Raw genomic sequence first — 18,354 nt, 5'->3', positions numbered from 1 at the left:
TCTGCAGAGCCGGCCCTGCGTAGCTCTGCGCCTGGTGAGGCCCTAGGCTTGCTGTGCAGGAAGGAGGCACACTTAACACTCATTGGTCTGTGCAAGACATTCGGCCAGTCCTCCAGCTAGGTGGTCACTGAATGAACAAGGAAGGAGACCAGGTTCCAGGCTTCCAGCTTTCTGTTCTGCTGAGATGGGAGGGTAAACTCTGGGGACAGTGCCTGAGGACAGAACCTCACCCACCACCAGGGCAGCATCAGAGGACGAGGTCTGGATCCCCGCTCTGTTGACAGCCCCAGGAAAACAAGTCCGGGAGCCTGGGCACCCTGTTTCCTGCTCAGCTCCCACCCCATGGTCTGTAGGACATGATGAGGGCTCTGGGCTCTGTTCTGGGTGGATAGAAGGTATTGGAGGGTCTGGAGCAAAGGAGTGAGGCTGTTTGTATGGCATTTAGGAAGCAGCCCTGTGGCTGCTGTAGGGAATAAAGGGGAGATGCAAAAGCAACAGCCAGGGACTGCCAAACCCAACCTTGAATTTTTACAAAAGAAAGAAGATCATATGTTAAGATACACTTAATGAATCTAAAAAAAATTGTATAATCAGTATAAGAATTTAGGATTCTTTTGTAATTTTAGTACTTATGGCATTAGGAATTTTGAAATATAGTCTGTAGTACTTCACTTTCACGGTAATGAAAAAAAGTAAATGTTGTATATAAAATTTAGTATTTGGATGTTTAATTTTTTCTTTTGAAAGTCTGGGGATTTAACCTATAATTTAATGTATTCTAATAACCGTGTGCTTTACCACTGGATTACACCCTCACTCCAACTTAATATTTTTGTCACTTGATTTGAGATAGTTCTCACTTGAAGAAATTAGGAATTAGAACTGTGTAATCATTGAATAATCTTATATTCATTTTTTTATTAGGGATCCTGTTTGCCCTTTTTATAATCATCAATTAAGAAGCAAGCACCTGGCCATCAAAAAAACGAAAGAAATTCAGAAAAACATAGATGGATGGGAAGGCAAAGATATTGGACAGTGCTGCAATGAATTTATAATGGAAGGACCATTGACAAGAACTGGTGCTAAACATGAACGACATATTTTTCTCTTTGATGGCTTAATGATCAGCTGTAAACCTAATCATGGCCAGACCCTGCTTCCAGGTTATAGTAGTGCAGAATATAGATTAAAAGAGAAGTTTATCATGAGGAAAGTACAAATCTGTGATAAGGAAGATACTTGTGAGTGCAGACATGCTTTTGAATTAGTATCCAAAGACAGCATAATATTTGCTGCTAATTCTGCAGAAGAGAAAAATAATTGGATGGCAACCATTATTTCTCTTCATTATCGTAGTACTCTAGATAGAATGCTAGATTCTGTTTTATTGAAAGAAGAAAATGATCAGCCACTGAGATTACCAAGTCCAGATGTGTATCGTTTTGTGGTAAAAGACTCTGAGGAAAACATTGTTTTTGAAGACAACTTGCAAAGTAGAAGTGGAATCCCCATTATTAAATGAGGAACTGTGGTGAAATTAATTGAAAGGTTGACATATCATATGTATGCAGGTATGTGAAACTCATTGTGAGTACTTACCTAGGGCCTAATTCCCAAAAGCTTTTAAATGGTGTTCAAAGATAATGTATAAACCCATTTATCCATCATCCAACTTTAATAATTGTCAACTCATGTTTCATCTGTTTCATTACAGATTTAAATACCTACTCCCAGAATTATTTAGAAGATCTCAGGAAAAAAAAATGAATTGCCTCCAGAATATTAAAATACTGCAGAATCAAAAGGGATAAATAGCTAATTAAATATTGTTAACTTGATTAGTTATTAAATAAGTGCTCATAAAATTTGCATATTAATGCAAATTTTAAAAATTTGAAAACAATCCTTATTTATCAAGAAAATACCACAGTTGGCAGGAAGAACCAAACTAAAAAGGAAGGGAAATATGGTATTTTGAATTAATTAAACTGAAAAATTGAACATGAAATATGTTTATGCTCTACTTTTTCAGATCCCAATTTTGTTCATACTTTTCTTACTACATATCGTTCGTTTTGTAAACCAGGAATTGCTAAGCTTACTGATTGAACGGTGAGAAAAATGTATATTTTACTTGCATTAATATTTTATAAAAAAAATTAACTGTTCTGTACCTTGCAAAGTGCCTAGTAGCTGGTACCTACTCAGGTAGGTGTTGACATAATTTATTTGGCATTACATTAGATGTATTACCATACTTTTTAAGTAGTGTTTGCTGTTTGTAACATAGTTCTTTTCAGCTATTAGCAATATTCCAAGAGGTAATCTTAAATACCCAATTTAATACAGTTTTTGAAAATATTTTTTAGTTGTAGTTGGACACAATACCTTTATTTTATGTATTTATTTTTACGTGGTGTTGAGGATGGAACCTAGCACCTCACATGTGCTAGGCGAGCGCTCTACTGCTGAGCCACAATCCCAGCCCCTTAAAGACCCAATTTAGAGAGGAAAAAAACAACATTATAGTAAAATTTGTTCTGTTATTTAAGGAAATTTTCCACTTTTTGATTTTAAAACAAATTTGTTATGGAAAATTTCAAACATGTGCAAGAGTAGACAGAAAATATAATGAACCCATTTATCCATTATCTAACTTCAATAATTATCAACACATGTTTTATCTGCTTCCCTACAGATTTAAATATTCTACCCCCAGGATTATTTTGAAGTAGATCTCAGAAAACATATTTCGTCTGTAAATACTTCTATGTGTATCTCTGAAAGTTAAAAATTTTTATTTTAAATAAATCATGTATTATTATTAAGCCTAAAAAACAATTCCTTTATTAATATTTAAACATTTTTTGAATTGAAAAATTTTTTTTAACTGAATGTTTTTACTTAGTGATACTTTAAATGCTTTGTAGTTTAAAAAGAAGAACCTGGCTGGATGTCATGGAATGGGTCTATAATTCTGGTACTTGGGAGACTGAGGCAGAAGGATCATTTCAGACAGCCTGTGCAACATAATGAGATCCAATTTCAAAAAACAAAATGTACTAAAATACATATATACATACACAAATATGTATATGTATATGTATATACACACATGTATATGAATATGTACATATATAATCTGAACTACAAAATGATTTTTGTTTTACGTTTATAAACTTAACTAAAATTTTGTCTTGACCCCTATTTCCATTTTGTTCTATGAAATTAAACTTACAAGACTTAGTATAATATGTTCTGAAAATCTATTGTTCTATTTATGTGTCCAAAATAAGGAAAGTATATTTGCTAGACTTACATTATAGCTATATTTCCTAACTTACATTATAGCTATATTTCCTCTGGTTAGGCAAGGTTTTTGGTTTTTTAATTTTGATTTTTTACCTTACCCACTTAGGTTATGTTCTTAATTTAAAAGTTCATCTTGGGCTTCCTTTTTGAATTTCATACTCACGTATTTAAGGAAATTGATTAGTCCGCTTTCATTTTATGATATAAATATTAAGGATAGATGGTTAGATAAGTCCTTTCTTTCACATTATGGTACTGGGGATTGAATACAGGGACTCGCAGAAGCTAGCTAGAGCTCTACCACTGAGCTACATGCTCAGTCTCTTTTATTTTATTTGAGACAGTCTCACTGAATTGTTGAGTTTGACTTTGAACTTGCAGTCCTCCTGCCTCAACTCCCTAGTAGTTGAGATTACAGGCATACACTAAATCTCCCAGCTCTTTATGATCTTTAAAGAAGTTATATTCCTGTGGATTCTTTTCTTGGATCTTTTCTTGGATCTTTTCCATGAACCCTTTGTTGGTTGATTAATGCTAATCATAAAAAACTTTTTATAAAGATTTGATATAAAATCTTAGGATCATATAGCTGAAGGCAATTTTTGTACTTGTGTAGTATGGAGTACTGCAGGGAAAGCTTAACAGTAATTGCACTTTCTACAAAGTGATAGGAAAGGGGATTCTTTGGTCAATTTTTTTTGTTGTTGTATTTAAAATATCTTTCATTTATTTATGAACAAATTCCTGTCCTTTTGGTTTTCTTCTTAGATTTCAAATTCCAGAGCCAGAACCTACTGAAGCAGACAAATTGGCAATAGAGAAAGGTGAGCAGCCAATCAGTGCAGACCTTAAAAGATTCCGAAAGGAATACGTCCAACCAGTACAACTTAGGTTTGACCTGAATATTACATTTCTTATGTGCCATTTTCAGTATATAGTTAACACAAAATTCTTAGCTCTTAATTAAATATAAATATTATTGTTAATTTATGACTGTTAAATTTCCAAATTTCTTTCACTGTGAAGCTATTTTAAATAAATATCCTGAAGAAATTTATATAAGTATACCATGTTATTTACATCAGCTCTCTCTGACATGTGATATATTTACAGATCAAAATAAATGTGTGTTATTATAAGTAAAACTTACATATATAAGCTTGCTTACTGTCAGCTTTCCACTTTATTTCCCTTATGTCCCTTTGTAATGGTACTTGGTCCTTGTTTGTTTTTTTATAATTTTTAATATTTATGGAAGTTCTACTGCTTTTTCTACTCTTTATCCTATGTAAAGTTACCTAAGGAATCATTGCAGTAATTTCTATAATAGATTTAATTATAGAGTTGCCAGTTAGGTACTTTCTGTGCTAGATATTACCCTAAGTGCTTTATCTTTTTTTAATCTCATCCTCAAAACACATTTTTTTATGGTGCAACACAATGATTATTCTAACTTTGTATATGAAGAAATGGAAAACTTAGTATGATTAAGTAATTTGAACTTGGGTCATGTAAAGGAAGTGACAGGATGGGACCATATATGACCTCTTGAGCCATTGTGTTTTTGTTTCACTAAGCATTAAAAATTGGAAGCTCCTTTAACCTTCTTATAATCCAAATGAAAACTAAAGTATTATCTACCCCTTATCATTGGATATTGAGTTATCATATTAACTATATATGATGTAAATATTTTTTCTAAATATTGTTTCCTTGATTACTGTTAACTAATAAATTATAGTTTTGAACTGGATTTATTATTTTCCAGGATAATTACCATAAATAAATTTAATTTTAGAGGAATATTGGTGTTCCTAGCTATAAGTCTTTTAGCCAAAACTTTTAACATGTCATTCTTTGTATAAGAAAATGAGATTTTTTACCCATTACATTAGCAAGAAAGAAGAATAATTTTTCTCAAGTAACTGTAATGCATTTGCACTAATCTACTCAAATGAGGCATACATTTATGAGGTCCCTATTATAGGGCAGACAGGAAATAAGATCTTAGATCTCAGTCATGTGAATTCTTTAAATGTTTATATCTAAGCATGTTCTCAGTTGTATACTTGTCAACTTATGGTGAATACAAAAATAATAGACTGTCATGATATGGTTCCAAAATATTATGATTTTATTGGGGTAAAAATATACATGAAATAGTTATACATTATACTACTTTGAATAGTTCAATGGCTCACAAAAATATACCCCTATAAAACTTCAGGAATAGCTAAGATTAGACTCCAGTAGTTAGGGAAGACATCTTAGAAGAGGTAAAATCTGAGATTGTCCCGAAGGGATGTGTAGAATTTAGATATGCAGAAAGGTGATTGAAGGTATGGAGGGTACCTAGAAGTAGTATGAACAAAGGTTAAAAGACAGGATTGAGAATGGTGTGCAGAGGAAATAGGTAAGGAAATTGAACTTAGAGGAATGAAGACATTGTATTGTAAGTTGTAATAGAGGAGATTAACTATATTGGGGTAGAGTTGAAGATGGCTTTGAAATTCAAGCCAGTTTGTTAAACTTTTTCTGTGAGCATTGAAGGAATTTTAGTAAAATGTAAGCTAATATATTTTATTTAGCAATTTATTCTGACATTTTAAAAAAGAGAAAAATTGAGAGATTTCATAGTGAACAATGATAAACCCACCAGATCAACTGTTAACATTTTATTTTACTTACTTTTATCACATATATTTACTTTTCATTTTTCACTCAGTTCATTAATCACCTAATCTTTTGAATGTGTTTCAAAATACACTATTTCTTAAATGCTTCAACTTATATATCAATAACATTTCAGTATTTATTATTCATTTGTTCTAAAATGTTCATAACATGAAATACACACATTTTAAGTGTACTTTGGTTAAATTTTAATGTCTTTGTAATTCAAACTCCTTTCAAGATACAGAATGATAGACCACAACCCAGAAAGTTCCCTTGTGCTCCTTCTAGTCAATTTTTGTTGCTACTGCCCAAAGGCAGTATTCTGATTTATCCTGCTATTGACTCTTTTACTTGTCTTAGAATTTTGTATAAATTGATTTTTACACTTTTTTGTTTTTTTTTTGAGGAAAAGGAGAGAGAAGTTTTATTGATTTGCTAGCAAAAAGGAAACACAGGGGACTCCAGTCCCAGAGGCTTTGATTCTGCTGATCAGGGGGAACAAGGGTTTTAAAGAAGCGTTCAAAGGCTACATTCCTTGCTCTCTGTTCAGGAGTTGTAATTCACTTGTTAATTTAGAAGATAATAATTTCTGAGATCTTTTGGTGCCATCCCCAAGTCTGAATTACTTCATTCCTGTTGTGGGTGTGACTCTGACTAGTATGGGAAAGAAAGGTATGGATTCTATAACTTTCATGCCTGACTCAACATGCTTTTAAGGTTCATCCATGTTGCTTGAATCAATGTTTTTTTTAAATTTTATTACTAAGATAGTTATTTCCTTATATGAATACACCACAGTTCATGTATTTTTTCCCATTGAAGGATACCTGGGCATTTTTTCCAGTCTTTGATTATGAGTAAATTTGCTATGAACTTTATCTTAGAAGTCTTAGTGTGAATGTGGGTGTGGGTGGGTGTGTGTATTTCTTTTTTTCCCACTTGGGTAAATAACTCAGAGTAGAATAGCTAGGACATAATGTAGATGTGTGTTTTCTTTTAAAAAGAAACTGTCAAAACTTCTTCTGAACATTCTCACCAGCAATATATGAGCATTCCATTGCTGCATATCTTCACCATTGTTTAGTGATGTTATTCTTCATACCTTAGCCATACTGTTGGGTGTATAGTGGTATCTCATTGTGGTTTTAATTTGTTCTTCCCTATTGACTAATGATGTTGAGAACATTTTACTGTCTCTTATTGGCTAGTCATTCTTCATCTTTGAAGAATAGGTTTGACTCATGTCTATCATTTGTTGAGTTATCTTTTTATTACTAAGTTGTATAAGTATATCGAGTAGGACTGGATATAGTCCTTTGTCAGAAAAAGGTTTTGTAAATATTTTCTCCCAGATTGTGGTTTGCCTGTTAGTTTTCTTAATGATACTTTGATGAGATGAAGTTTTTAAGTTTGATGAAGTCTGATTAGACTTTTTTCTTTTATCTGATTGTAATTTTAAAATTACATCAATACTATAGAAACTAGAAAGAAAATATAAGCAGAACTGTTTGAACTGATATAAGTGGAAATTAGAAGCTAACAATTTATGATCTTTTGATATATTTTCTAAGCTCCTGAACTTACCAGACCATAATGACTTAACGTTGTTTTAATATAAATAGCATGATGAAGACTGGTAATTAAATGTACTTGCATAGTCTGAGAGAAATATAGTTGTCTGTGGTAGGGAAATAAAAATCTAACCTGCAAATGGCCATTTGTTGAAGTAATGAAGAAAAGTAATATTATTAGGATGTCTCTGGTAGAGAGCATTTTATATTTGTATAGATAATTAAATACTTGCAAGATCAGGAGTAATCATTTTTGTGATATGCAAAACAAAATCACTCTCTTGACAAAAATATTTTTGTCTTTTAAAATGAAATAAGGTTATAGGCATATTTGTAGGTTACAGGGAAATTTGATGATAGCATTTGAATTTATTTATTTATTTATTTATTTGGGGGGGTACTGGGAATTGAACAGAGGGGTGCTTTACCAATGAGCTACATACCCAGCCCTATTTATTTATTTATTTATTTATTAATTATTTTGAGACAGGGTCTCACTCAGTTGCTTAGGGCCTTGCTAAATTGCTTAGTCTAGCCTTGAAGTTCAGTCTTCCTCCTGTAGTCTCCCAAGTCACTAGGATTATAGACATGTGCAACGACACTAGGCTAGCACTTGAATTTAGAAATACAATAAATCTTAGTTAATTTTCCATTTTATATGAAAAATACATTAAAAATTTACAGCTTAAAATACTTTTTCAATTTAAAAACTTAAAATAGCTTTTCTATTATAGAGCATGTATTTTCTACATATGAATAAATAAAAGACACTTTTCCTTAACATTAATTGGTGATTAAGCACAGAAACCATAATCTTTATACAAATACATATTTTAAAGTATAACTTTTATGTTTATTTTTATTTTTTTGCAGTACTGGGGATTGAACCCAGGGGCACTTTGCCACTGAGCTACATCCTCAGCCCTTTATTTTTTATTTTGAGATAGGGTCTCACTAAGTTGCCCAGTCTGGCTTTGAACTTGCAATCCTCCTGCCTCGGTCTCCCAAGTAGCTGGGATTACAGGTGTTAGCCACCACTCCTGGCTAAAGTATAATTTAAAAATAATGTACAGTTTGGAGATTGATTTTCTTCTTCTTATTGAAGCACTTAAGGTATTCATTAAAAATGGAGACTCTAAGTATTATATTGATTGTTGCATATAAAACTATCGCCATGGCATTAGAAAAATGAAAGAAGTATAATGAAGAAGTATAGAAGTAAAAAATGTATAATTGAAGATTTCACTAAAATGTGATTCTTTTATTTTACCAGGATTTTAAATGTATTTCACCATTGGGTTGAACACCATTTTTATGACTTTGAAAGAGATGTGGAATTGCTTAAAAGACTGGAATCCTTCATTTAAAGTGTAAGAGGTATATTATTTAAAGTTTTGATTGGCTCTTATGTTGCATTTGAGCTTATTTTCAAAATTGTATGACTAAGAATGTAAATTGCTTTCCATTTTTAAAAAGCTGAAATAACATTTGGAATGATCTTTATAAACTCCAGTAAGCTCACATATATTTAGAACCATATAAAGTCTTAGAACCTTGTCTTCTCATATTTTTATTTGTCTGTGATGCTGAGGATCAAACCAAGGCCCTTGCACGTGCTAGGCAAGTGCTATACCATCGAGTTATACTCTTAACCCCCTTTTAAGTTTTTTTTTAATTTATTTTTTAGGTGTAAATGAACACAATTCAACACCTTTATTTCTATGTGGTGCTGAGGATTGAACCTGGGTCCCGCCCGTGCTAGGCGAGCGCTCTACCACTGAGCCACAATCCTAGCCCCCCCCCTTTTAAGTTTTTAAGGAGAATATTACTTTTAAAAATGTCAAAAGTCCTTTTTAATAAATTAAAGCTATTTAATTTTATGTCCCCTCAAGTTTGCCATTTGTTTCCATTAAATAAATAATATATATATATAATTTTATGCTTTTTGTTGTTGTTGTTTTGGTACTGGGGATTAAACTCAGGGGAAGGGCACTTGACTACTGAGCCTAATTCCCAGCCCTTTGTTTATATTTTATTTAGAAACAGGGTCTCGCTGAGTTGCTTAGGGTCTTGCTAAGTTGCTGAGGCTTGACTTTGAACTTATGATCCTCCTGCCTCAGCCTCCCCAGCCACTGGGATTATAGGTGTGCATCACCACACCCAGCAATTTTATGCTTTTTTATTCTCCTTAATCTGGTACTTTAATTTTAGATGATTATCAGCTTTTTAAAATAATATTTCCTCTCTTAGAAACATATTCCAGAGGAATACATTTTTTAAAAATATTGTTTTTTTAGTTTTAGGTGGACATATATCTTTATTTTACATTTATGTGGTGCTAAGATCAAATCCAGCGCCTGCGATGCTGAGGATCAAACCAAGGCCCTTGCACGTGCTACCTCTGAGCCACAACCCCAGCCCCCAGAGGAATACATTTTTGTGTCTAAAAGATAGGAATTTCCAACTTGAAGTTTCAAACATAGCCTATGTGATAAAATTCCAGGCTATAATATGTGTCATCAAACATGTTATATTAAGAACATTTGTGTTTTATCTAACAGTATAAGATATTGGTTAAGAATCCTATTAAAGTATTCTTGGCAAGTATTCATGTAAAAACATTGATCTTGCTGGGCACAGTGGCACAAGCCTATAATTCCAGCACCTTGGGAGGTTGAGGCAGGAGGATCAAAAATCAGCCTCAGTAACTTGGCAAGTCTCCAAGTAACTTAAGAAGACCCTGTCTCAAAATAAAATATAAAAAGAGAAGAGCCAGGGATGAAGTTCAGTGGTTAAGTGCTCCTGGGTTCAGTCCCCAATACTAAAACAAACAAAAACATCAATCTCTATGTCTCTGGTTTTCAGAAAATAGGGGGGATAGAGAAACATGGCAGATGATACCACAGGGGTACAGTTGGCAAGACAGACTTGAGAATCACCACAATACAAGCAGTTCCATTTCTTCAACAAATAAATTGCAAGCAAAAATGAGACATAAAGGGAGAACCTGTAGTCCTAAGGAAACTTAGGACATATGGACTAAATATAATTAAGTAAATGTTATTTATGTCCTTTTAAAAAAATTAACTATAAGAAAAATATTTAAGAGATAGAAATTTGAGTATTAACCAAGTATTTGAAGATTTTAAGATCACACTTTTTGACAAAGAAATTTAGCAGCTCAATTCAAAATAGCTAAGCTATGGAACCGACCTAGGTGCCCTTCAAAAGATGAATGGATAAAGAAAATGTGGTATATATACACAATGGAGTATTACTCAGCCATAAAGAAGAATGAAAGTATGGCATTTGCCAGTAAATGGATGGAACTGGAGATCATTATGCTAAGTGAAATAAGCCAAAAAATCAAAGGCCAAATGTTCTCTCTTATATGTGGATGCCAACACACAATAACAGGGATGGAGAATAAAAGTTCATTTGATTAGATAAAGGGGAATGAAGGAGAGGGAGTGGAGATGGGAATAGGAAACAAAGTTGAATGAATCAGACATAACTTTCTTATGTTCATATATGAATGAATACATGACCAGTGTAACTCCACCTCATGTACAACCACAAGAATGGGAAGTTATATTCCATCTAGTATGTCAAAATATATTCTGTTATGTATAACTAAAAACAAATTTTAAAAAAGAAAAAAAAATGATTCATTTTTTATATGTCATAATGACCTAATGATTATTTTAAAAAGACTTAAATATAGACAAAATGATATGATTTTTGAATTTGTTTAAAGAATAACTAGGGCTGGGTATAATGGTGTATGCCTATAATACCAGCAACTCAGGAGACTGAGACAGGAGAATCACAAGTTCAAGACTAGCCTTAACAATTTAGTGAGATCCTCAACAACTTAGCAAGACCCTGTCTGAAAATGAAAAACAAAAAAGGTCTGGAGATGTAGTGCAGTGAGAAAACATCCATGGGTTCAGTTCTTAGTACCAAAAAAACAAACAACAGAGTGAAGAAATGGCATGATTTGGGTTAGATGAAGCAAAAATTTGCCATGAGTTGATAATTGTTGAAGTTGAGTGAACATTAAAAATTATATGAAGATCTACAGTTATGTCTGTCAAGTAAAAGACATTCTAATTATGTGTTTTTTCTAGGGAAAGCTATGAAGAAATGGGTAGAGTCAATTGCTAAGATCATCAAGAGGAAGAAGCAAGCTCAGGCAAATGGAATAATCCATAATATTACCTTTGAAAGTCCACCTCCACCAATTGAATGGCATATCAGTAAACCAGGGCAGTTTGAAACATTTGATCTTATGACACTTCACCCAATAGAAATTGCTCGTCAGCTAACACTTTTGGAATCTTATCTCTACAGGTAGGTAATTGTTATTTCTTGGTCTATTTTCAAAAACCTTGAGCATACCTCTTACCTATTTTTTAAACATTTTGCTACATATCATGACAGCTTAAAAATATCTCATCTATTTTCCTGGGTTTGGAGGGAAGCTCATAGCAGTTTAATCACAGTATGTCCTGTAGGTAAGTCTTCTAACATGTTGCTATATAGACCTAGATTAAGGATGAGCAATCCTTCACAAGAGGAATGGTAGGAAGACTAATGCACTACAATAGTAACAACTATTCAACAGTAAGCCCCTGTCACTATCATTCCATTAAAATCTTTTCTGTATCCAGGAGCCCTCATTTGAAATATAAATATCTAGAGAAGTTATCCTAATGATAAGCAGCCATGTAATGAGTGCTCATGTATAACAAAAACATTACAAATGAAATTGAAATTCTATAATTCTCCCTAATTCATTGCTCTCCTTTCCCCGCAAGAAATAACAACTACTAACCAACAATAAAAAAAAAATAACAACTACCCAGAATTTGATGCTTACTCTGTTTGTCTCTCTCTCTATACACACACACATTTTCCTAAATAATATATAGTATTGGCTTGTACATTTTAAACATACTTATTCTGCATCATGTTTTTACTTATATTCTTTTTGATATCTGTTAAAGTCCATGAATATAGTTCTAGTTCACTTATTTTAGCCATTCTATGAGTATTCCACAGTTTATTAAGTCTCTTTTTGGTGAACTGGTAGATTGTTTGGCGTTTTACCTTCTGTAAATAGTGCTTCAGTGAACAGTCTTGTGAATGAGTTCTTGTAACTTTCTGTAAGAGTTTACATAGGAATGTACTTAGCAATAGAATTGTTGGGTCAGCTAGTATGTATATCTTTAGTAATGGAAGATCCTGCTGAATTGTTTTACAAAGTGATTGTATCAATTTTTACTTGCATATTGGAGTTGGAGATTATTTTATTATTTCTTACCAATTTGATATTATTAAGGTTTTGTGGCTTTGGCAATAATAAAATGGAATTTTATTGCAGTTTTTTTTTTCCTGAGAGAAAATATTTTTTCATGTTTGTCATTATCAGTTTTTAAATTAAGTTTAGCAGATCTTTAAATAATCTTGATACTAATCCTTTATAGATAGATTAGGTTGTACTGATTTTTTAAAATTTATTTTTAGGAAAGTCCAGCCTTCTGAACTTGTAGGGAGTGTGTGGACCAAAGAAGATAAAGAGATAAATTCTCCAAATTTATTAAAAATGATTCGCCATACCAGAAACCTCAACCTGTGGTTTTAAAAGTAAGTTTTGTTTATTCTTTATTATTGCTTCTTAATCATCATCATAATAAGTCCTATTTAAGCTTGAATTCTGGCTCTAAAGAAGTTTCTTATTTCTTAAGTTAGGTGGAGAAACTTTTCTAAGCCATGGATTTTTTGTTGTTGTTATTAGATGCATTGTGGAAGCAGAAAATTTTGAAGAACGGGTGGCAGTACTAAGTAGAATTATAGAAATTCTGCAAGTTTTTCAAGACTTGAATAATTTCAGTGGTGTACTGGAGATAGTCAGTGCAGTAAATTCAGTGTCAGTGTACAGACTAGACCATACCTTTGAGGTAAGTTTTAGGCTTAAATATTTCATCCTTTTGGGGAAAGATAAAATGAATATCAAAGAGATTGCTCCTACTGCCTGTCTTTTTGGTACCAGGGATTGAACTTAGGGGCACTCAACTATGAACAACACCCCCAGCCCTTTTTATTTTTTATTTTGAGACAGGGTCTCATTAAGTTGCTTACAGCCTCATTAAGTTGCTGAGGCTCGCCTCAAACTTCTGATTCTCCTGCCTCACCCTCCCAAGTACCTAGGATTACAACCATTCCTGGCTTGAATTTATCTTTGAATGAATCCATATTTTCCACTTAAATATAGAAATTTAAAAATATTTTTAAAAATATATCAATATATACTAGTAAGTTTAGGATTTGTCAAAGAATATAGGACCTGTACCTCTTTTTAATGTGCTTAACCTAAATATAATAAAGTTTCACATGAATTTCTTCAATGGCACTTTGATAGTCTCCCATAAATGACAAATGATATTAAATATAATCACACAAATAACTTTTTAAAAAAATTTATTTGTTCTAATCAATTATACATGACAGCAGAATGTTCTTTGATTCATTGTACACAAATGTAGCACAATTTTTCATTTCTGGTTGTACACAGAGTAGGATCACACCATTCGTGCAATCATACATGTACCTAGAGTAATGATGATCATCTCATTCTACCATCTTTTCTATTCCCATGCCCCTTCCCCTTTGGCCAATCCAAACTTCCTCCACTCAACCCATCCCCCTGTCCCCATTATGGATTAGTGTCCACTTATCAAAGTAAACAATCGACCTTTGGTTTTGGGGATTGGCTTACTTCGATTAGCATGGTATTCTCTAACTCCATGCATTTACCTGCAAATGCCATAATTTTATTCTCTTTTACTGCTGAGTAATATTCCATTGTGTATATATACCACAGTTTCTTGATCCATTCATCTATTGAAGGGCATCTAGTTTGGTTCTACAGTTTAGCTGTTGTGAATTGTGGTGCTATAAACATTGATGTGGCTTTGTCCCAATACTATGCTGTTTTTAAGTCCTTTGGGAATAGACCGAGGAGTGGGATAGCTGTGTCAAAATGGTGATTCCATTCTAAGTTTTCTGAGGAATCTCCATACTGTTTTCCAGATTGGCTGTACCAATTGCAGTCCTACCAGCAATGTATGAATGTGCCTTTTCCTCTACATCCTTGCCAACACTAATTTTTGCATGTTTTCTTGATAACTACTCTTCTGACTAGAGTGAAATGAAATCCTAGAGTTGTTTTAATTTGCATTTCTCTGATTATTAGAGATGTTGAACGTTTTTTCATGTTTGTTGATAGATTGTGTATCTTCCTCTGAGAAGTGTCACCTTTAGATATAGTCAAAAAATAATATGGAAAGAACCCTTTCTAAAATTTTATCTTTTAAATTATAAAATAATGTGTTTAGTGTATAGAAAGATTTTATGTCTTTTAATAACAAAATTGAGATTATATTGTAAGTAGATTTTTGTAGCCTACATATTTTTCTCTTTAACACTTTTTTTTAGTTTGTTGTCAAAAACAAGATTGTTAATGCCTACATAGTTTTCTGTCTCACACATAAACCATAATTTATTCCATCATTCTGTTGTGGAACAATTAAGTTATTTTGGATTTTATTGTTGTGACAAATAATTTATCATAGACCACCCATATGTAGATGTATTTTTAAGAATATGATTATTTCCTGGGGCTGGGGATATGGCTCAAGTGGTAGCGCAATCGCCTGGCATGCACAGGACATTGGATTCGATCCTCAGCACCACATAAAAATAAAAAAAAAGATGTTGTGTCCACCGAAAACTAAAAAAAAAATAATATTAAAACACTCTCTCTCTCTCTCTCTCTCTCTCTCTCTCTCTCTCTCTCTCTCTCTCTCTTTCAAAAAAAGAATATGATTATTTCCTTAGAAGTTTCTAAAGATGGTACTTTTGCCAAGTGTTTTCTAGCAAAAAATATGATAAATGATTCTGGGTATTACTGTATTGAAAACTTTAAAGACTTTATCAGCCAAAAATAAAAATTCTCATTTTAAACTTGTGTTTTTAAAAAGTGGTGAGATGTTAGCTATTTTCAAATGCATTTATTGGCTAGATAGTGATATTGGATATTTTAAAATGTATTTATTGGTCACTTTTATTTTTTTTATGATTTATTTAATTCATGTCTTCTTTCATTTTTTTGGATGTTTGCATTTTTACTTATGGACTTTTTAATATATTAAAGATATGAAGACAGTCAAACTATATCTTTTCAGTGTCTCTTTATTTTGCCTGCTTTTTAATTTAAACATTTTTATACTGCCTTGATATATAGACTCATAAATCAATCCAAATTTATGGGGTCTTCCTGTGTTTTTACTATGAAAGACTTTTTCTAAGTGAAAGCTAACAAGGTAAAAACTCAACTATATTAATATTGCCTTTGGGAATATAAATTTGTAAAACCTTTGTGGAAAGCAACCCAGCAATGTATGTTAAAATTTAAAGTACACATACTCTCAGACCCAGAATATTAAATAAATAAAATCTTAAAGAAATAAAAGCACCACAGTATAAAATTATATGTATGAAGATATAGTTATTTTAGCATTATTTTAGTAGCAGAAAACTAGAAATATTCTTCTTTCCATCAGCAGAAGAATGATTAAATACATTATCTTATACCTATAACATGGAATATTGTTCTATAGAAAAAAATGATGTCATTTTTGTACATTATCTTGCAAGAATATATGTGATATATGTGGGGAAAAATCATAAGGAAGTTCTGAATGACTATAGTGTGATTCCATATTAGTACAACAAAACAGAACAAACCCTAAACCTCTAAGTGGAGTTGCATGAATATTAAGAATAGTGTGGAAAAATATGTCTTTCTTCATTAATTCTTTTAGTGGGTTGTGATTGGAGGGAGAAGAAGAAAAAATATTTTTATGTTTGAATTTTTCTATTTGGGTATTCGCATTTTATTTACTTATGAATTTTATATATTAAAGAAATTAACTATCTGTTCAGATTAATTATTTCAACTCAGATATTGAAAAACTCTGAGGCACTTTATTCATTTTACAGGCTAAGCATTCATTTTAAAAACTATTGGACAACAGTATTTCTTTTTTTCTTTTTTTTCTTTTTTTTGAGAGAGAGAGAGAGAGAGAGAGAGAGAGAGAGAGAGAGAGAGAGAGAGAATTTTTAATATTTATTCATTTTATTTTTTAGTTCTCGGTGGACACAACATCTTTTGTTGGTATGTGGTGCTGAGGATCGAACCCGGGCCGCATGCATGCCAGGCGAGCACTCTACTGCTTGAGCCACATTCCCAGCCTGACAGTATTTCTATAATTATATATAAGGTATAAAGAATAAAAATATCTGTGTACCTAGCATTCAGTTTAAGAGCCCCTCCATTCTTTCACTGTAATGAATCTTAGGCTTTTAATTCTCTTGCTTTTATCTAACCTATATTGTTTTATTTTGCATGTTTCTTAATTTTATAATTCTTCAATGACTCTTAGCACTGTATTCCTAAGATTGATCCATGTTGTTTATAGCTATAGTTCATTCTTTTTCATAACTATATCATAATTATAGAAATCAGTTTACCAAAATTTAATCATTTTTAATTAGTTAATAATCATTTGGAATTGTTATGAACAATATAGCTGTTAACATTCTTTATATATATCCTGATATACCCAAATATATTACTCTAAAAGTAGAATTTAGGATATAGATGTCTTCAACTTTACTAGATAATGCCAAGTTGTTCTCTCAAGTAATTGTACCAATTCACACTCCCATCAGAAATGTATGAAATCCAGTTATTTTATATTCTCATCAATACTTGATATTTTCAGGCCTTTATCTTTTCCATTATTGTGGTTTTGTTTTATATTTTCCTGATTTTTAATGAGTTTGAACCTCTATTTGGTTCTTCGTTCTTCTTGTGGAAAATTTTTAACTTTAAATTGTTATATACAAATGCTCTTATATTCTGGATTCTAAAATATCATCATTTATTTTTTTCCCAGATAAAAGCTCCCCTTTTCATCTTTTTTGTGGTGTGTTTTGATGAACAAGAATTCTTAATGTAGTCAAATTTACTTATTTTTTTCTTTGTTATTAATGCTTTTGTTCTCCACTTTAATTGCCCCCCCCCATTATCCTAATGTTTTATCTTTCTCATTAAATCCTTACTCTAGGTGGAAATGAGTTTTGAATATGGGTGAGGTTGGAATATTATTTCATTTTTTTAAATAAAAATTTTAGTTGTAAATGGACCTTTATTTTATTTATTTGTATGCAGTGCTGAGAATTGAACCCACTGCCTCACATATGCTAGGCAAGTACTCTACCACTGAGCCACAACCCCTACTATTACATTTTTTTCCATAAGGCTACCCAGTTGTTTGAATTCATTTATTGTTAATTCATTTTTCCCCATTGACCTATAGTATCAGCCGTCATATATTTAGTATCCTTATGTGTAGTCCTGTTTCTGGTCTTTTTATATTTTTTTCTATTTTTAGTTGTAGATGTATGTGGTGCTGAGGATCAAACCCAGTACCTCAAATGTGCTAGGCAAGTGCTCTGCCACTGGGCTACAACCCCAGCCTACTTGTATACTAATTCTTGAAAAGAAAGTATAGCAGATCTTTTAGCAATCTTTCAAGGTTGACTTGGTCTTAGCCCTTTATTTTCATATATAAATTTTAGAATAATTTTAAGCTTCATTTTTAAAAATTGGATTTTATTATTATTATTGGTACTGAGGATTGAACCAGGGGGCATTTTACCA

At 32.2% G+C, this 18,354-nt stretch overlaps 1 pseudogene; it reads left to right on the top strand.

Annotated features, from left to right (window-relative positions):
• The first annotated feature begins 483 nt into the window (after positions 1-483).
• LOC144374388 (son of sevenless homolog 2-like) overlaps positions 484-18,354 on the top strand; it is a 41,392-nt pseudogene continuing 23,521 nt past the window's right edge.

Source organism: Ictidomys tridecemlineatus, unplaced genomic scaffold (assembly GCF_052094955.1).
Source record: "Ictidomys tridecemlineatus isolate mIctTri1 unplaced genomic scaffold, mIctTri1.hap1 Scaffold_67, whole genome shotgun sequence".
In the NCBI taxonomy this organism is placed as follows: Eukaryota; Metazoa; Chordata; class Mammalia; order Rodentia; family Sciuridae; genus Ictidomys; species Ictidomys tridecemlineatus.
Note: the sequence above shows the minus strand (reverse complement) of the source record. Positions and strands in the feature narration are given on the sequence as shown.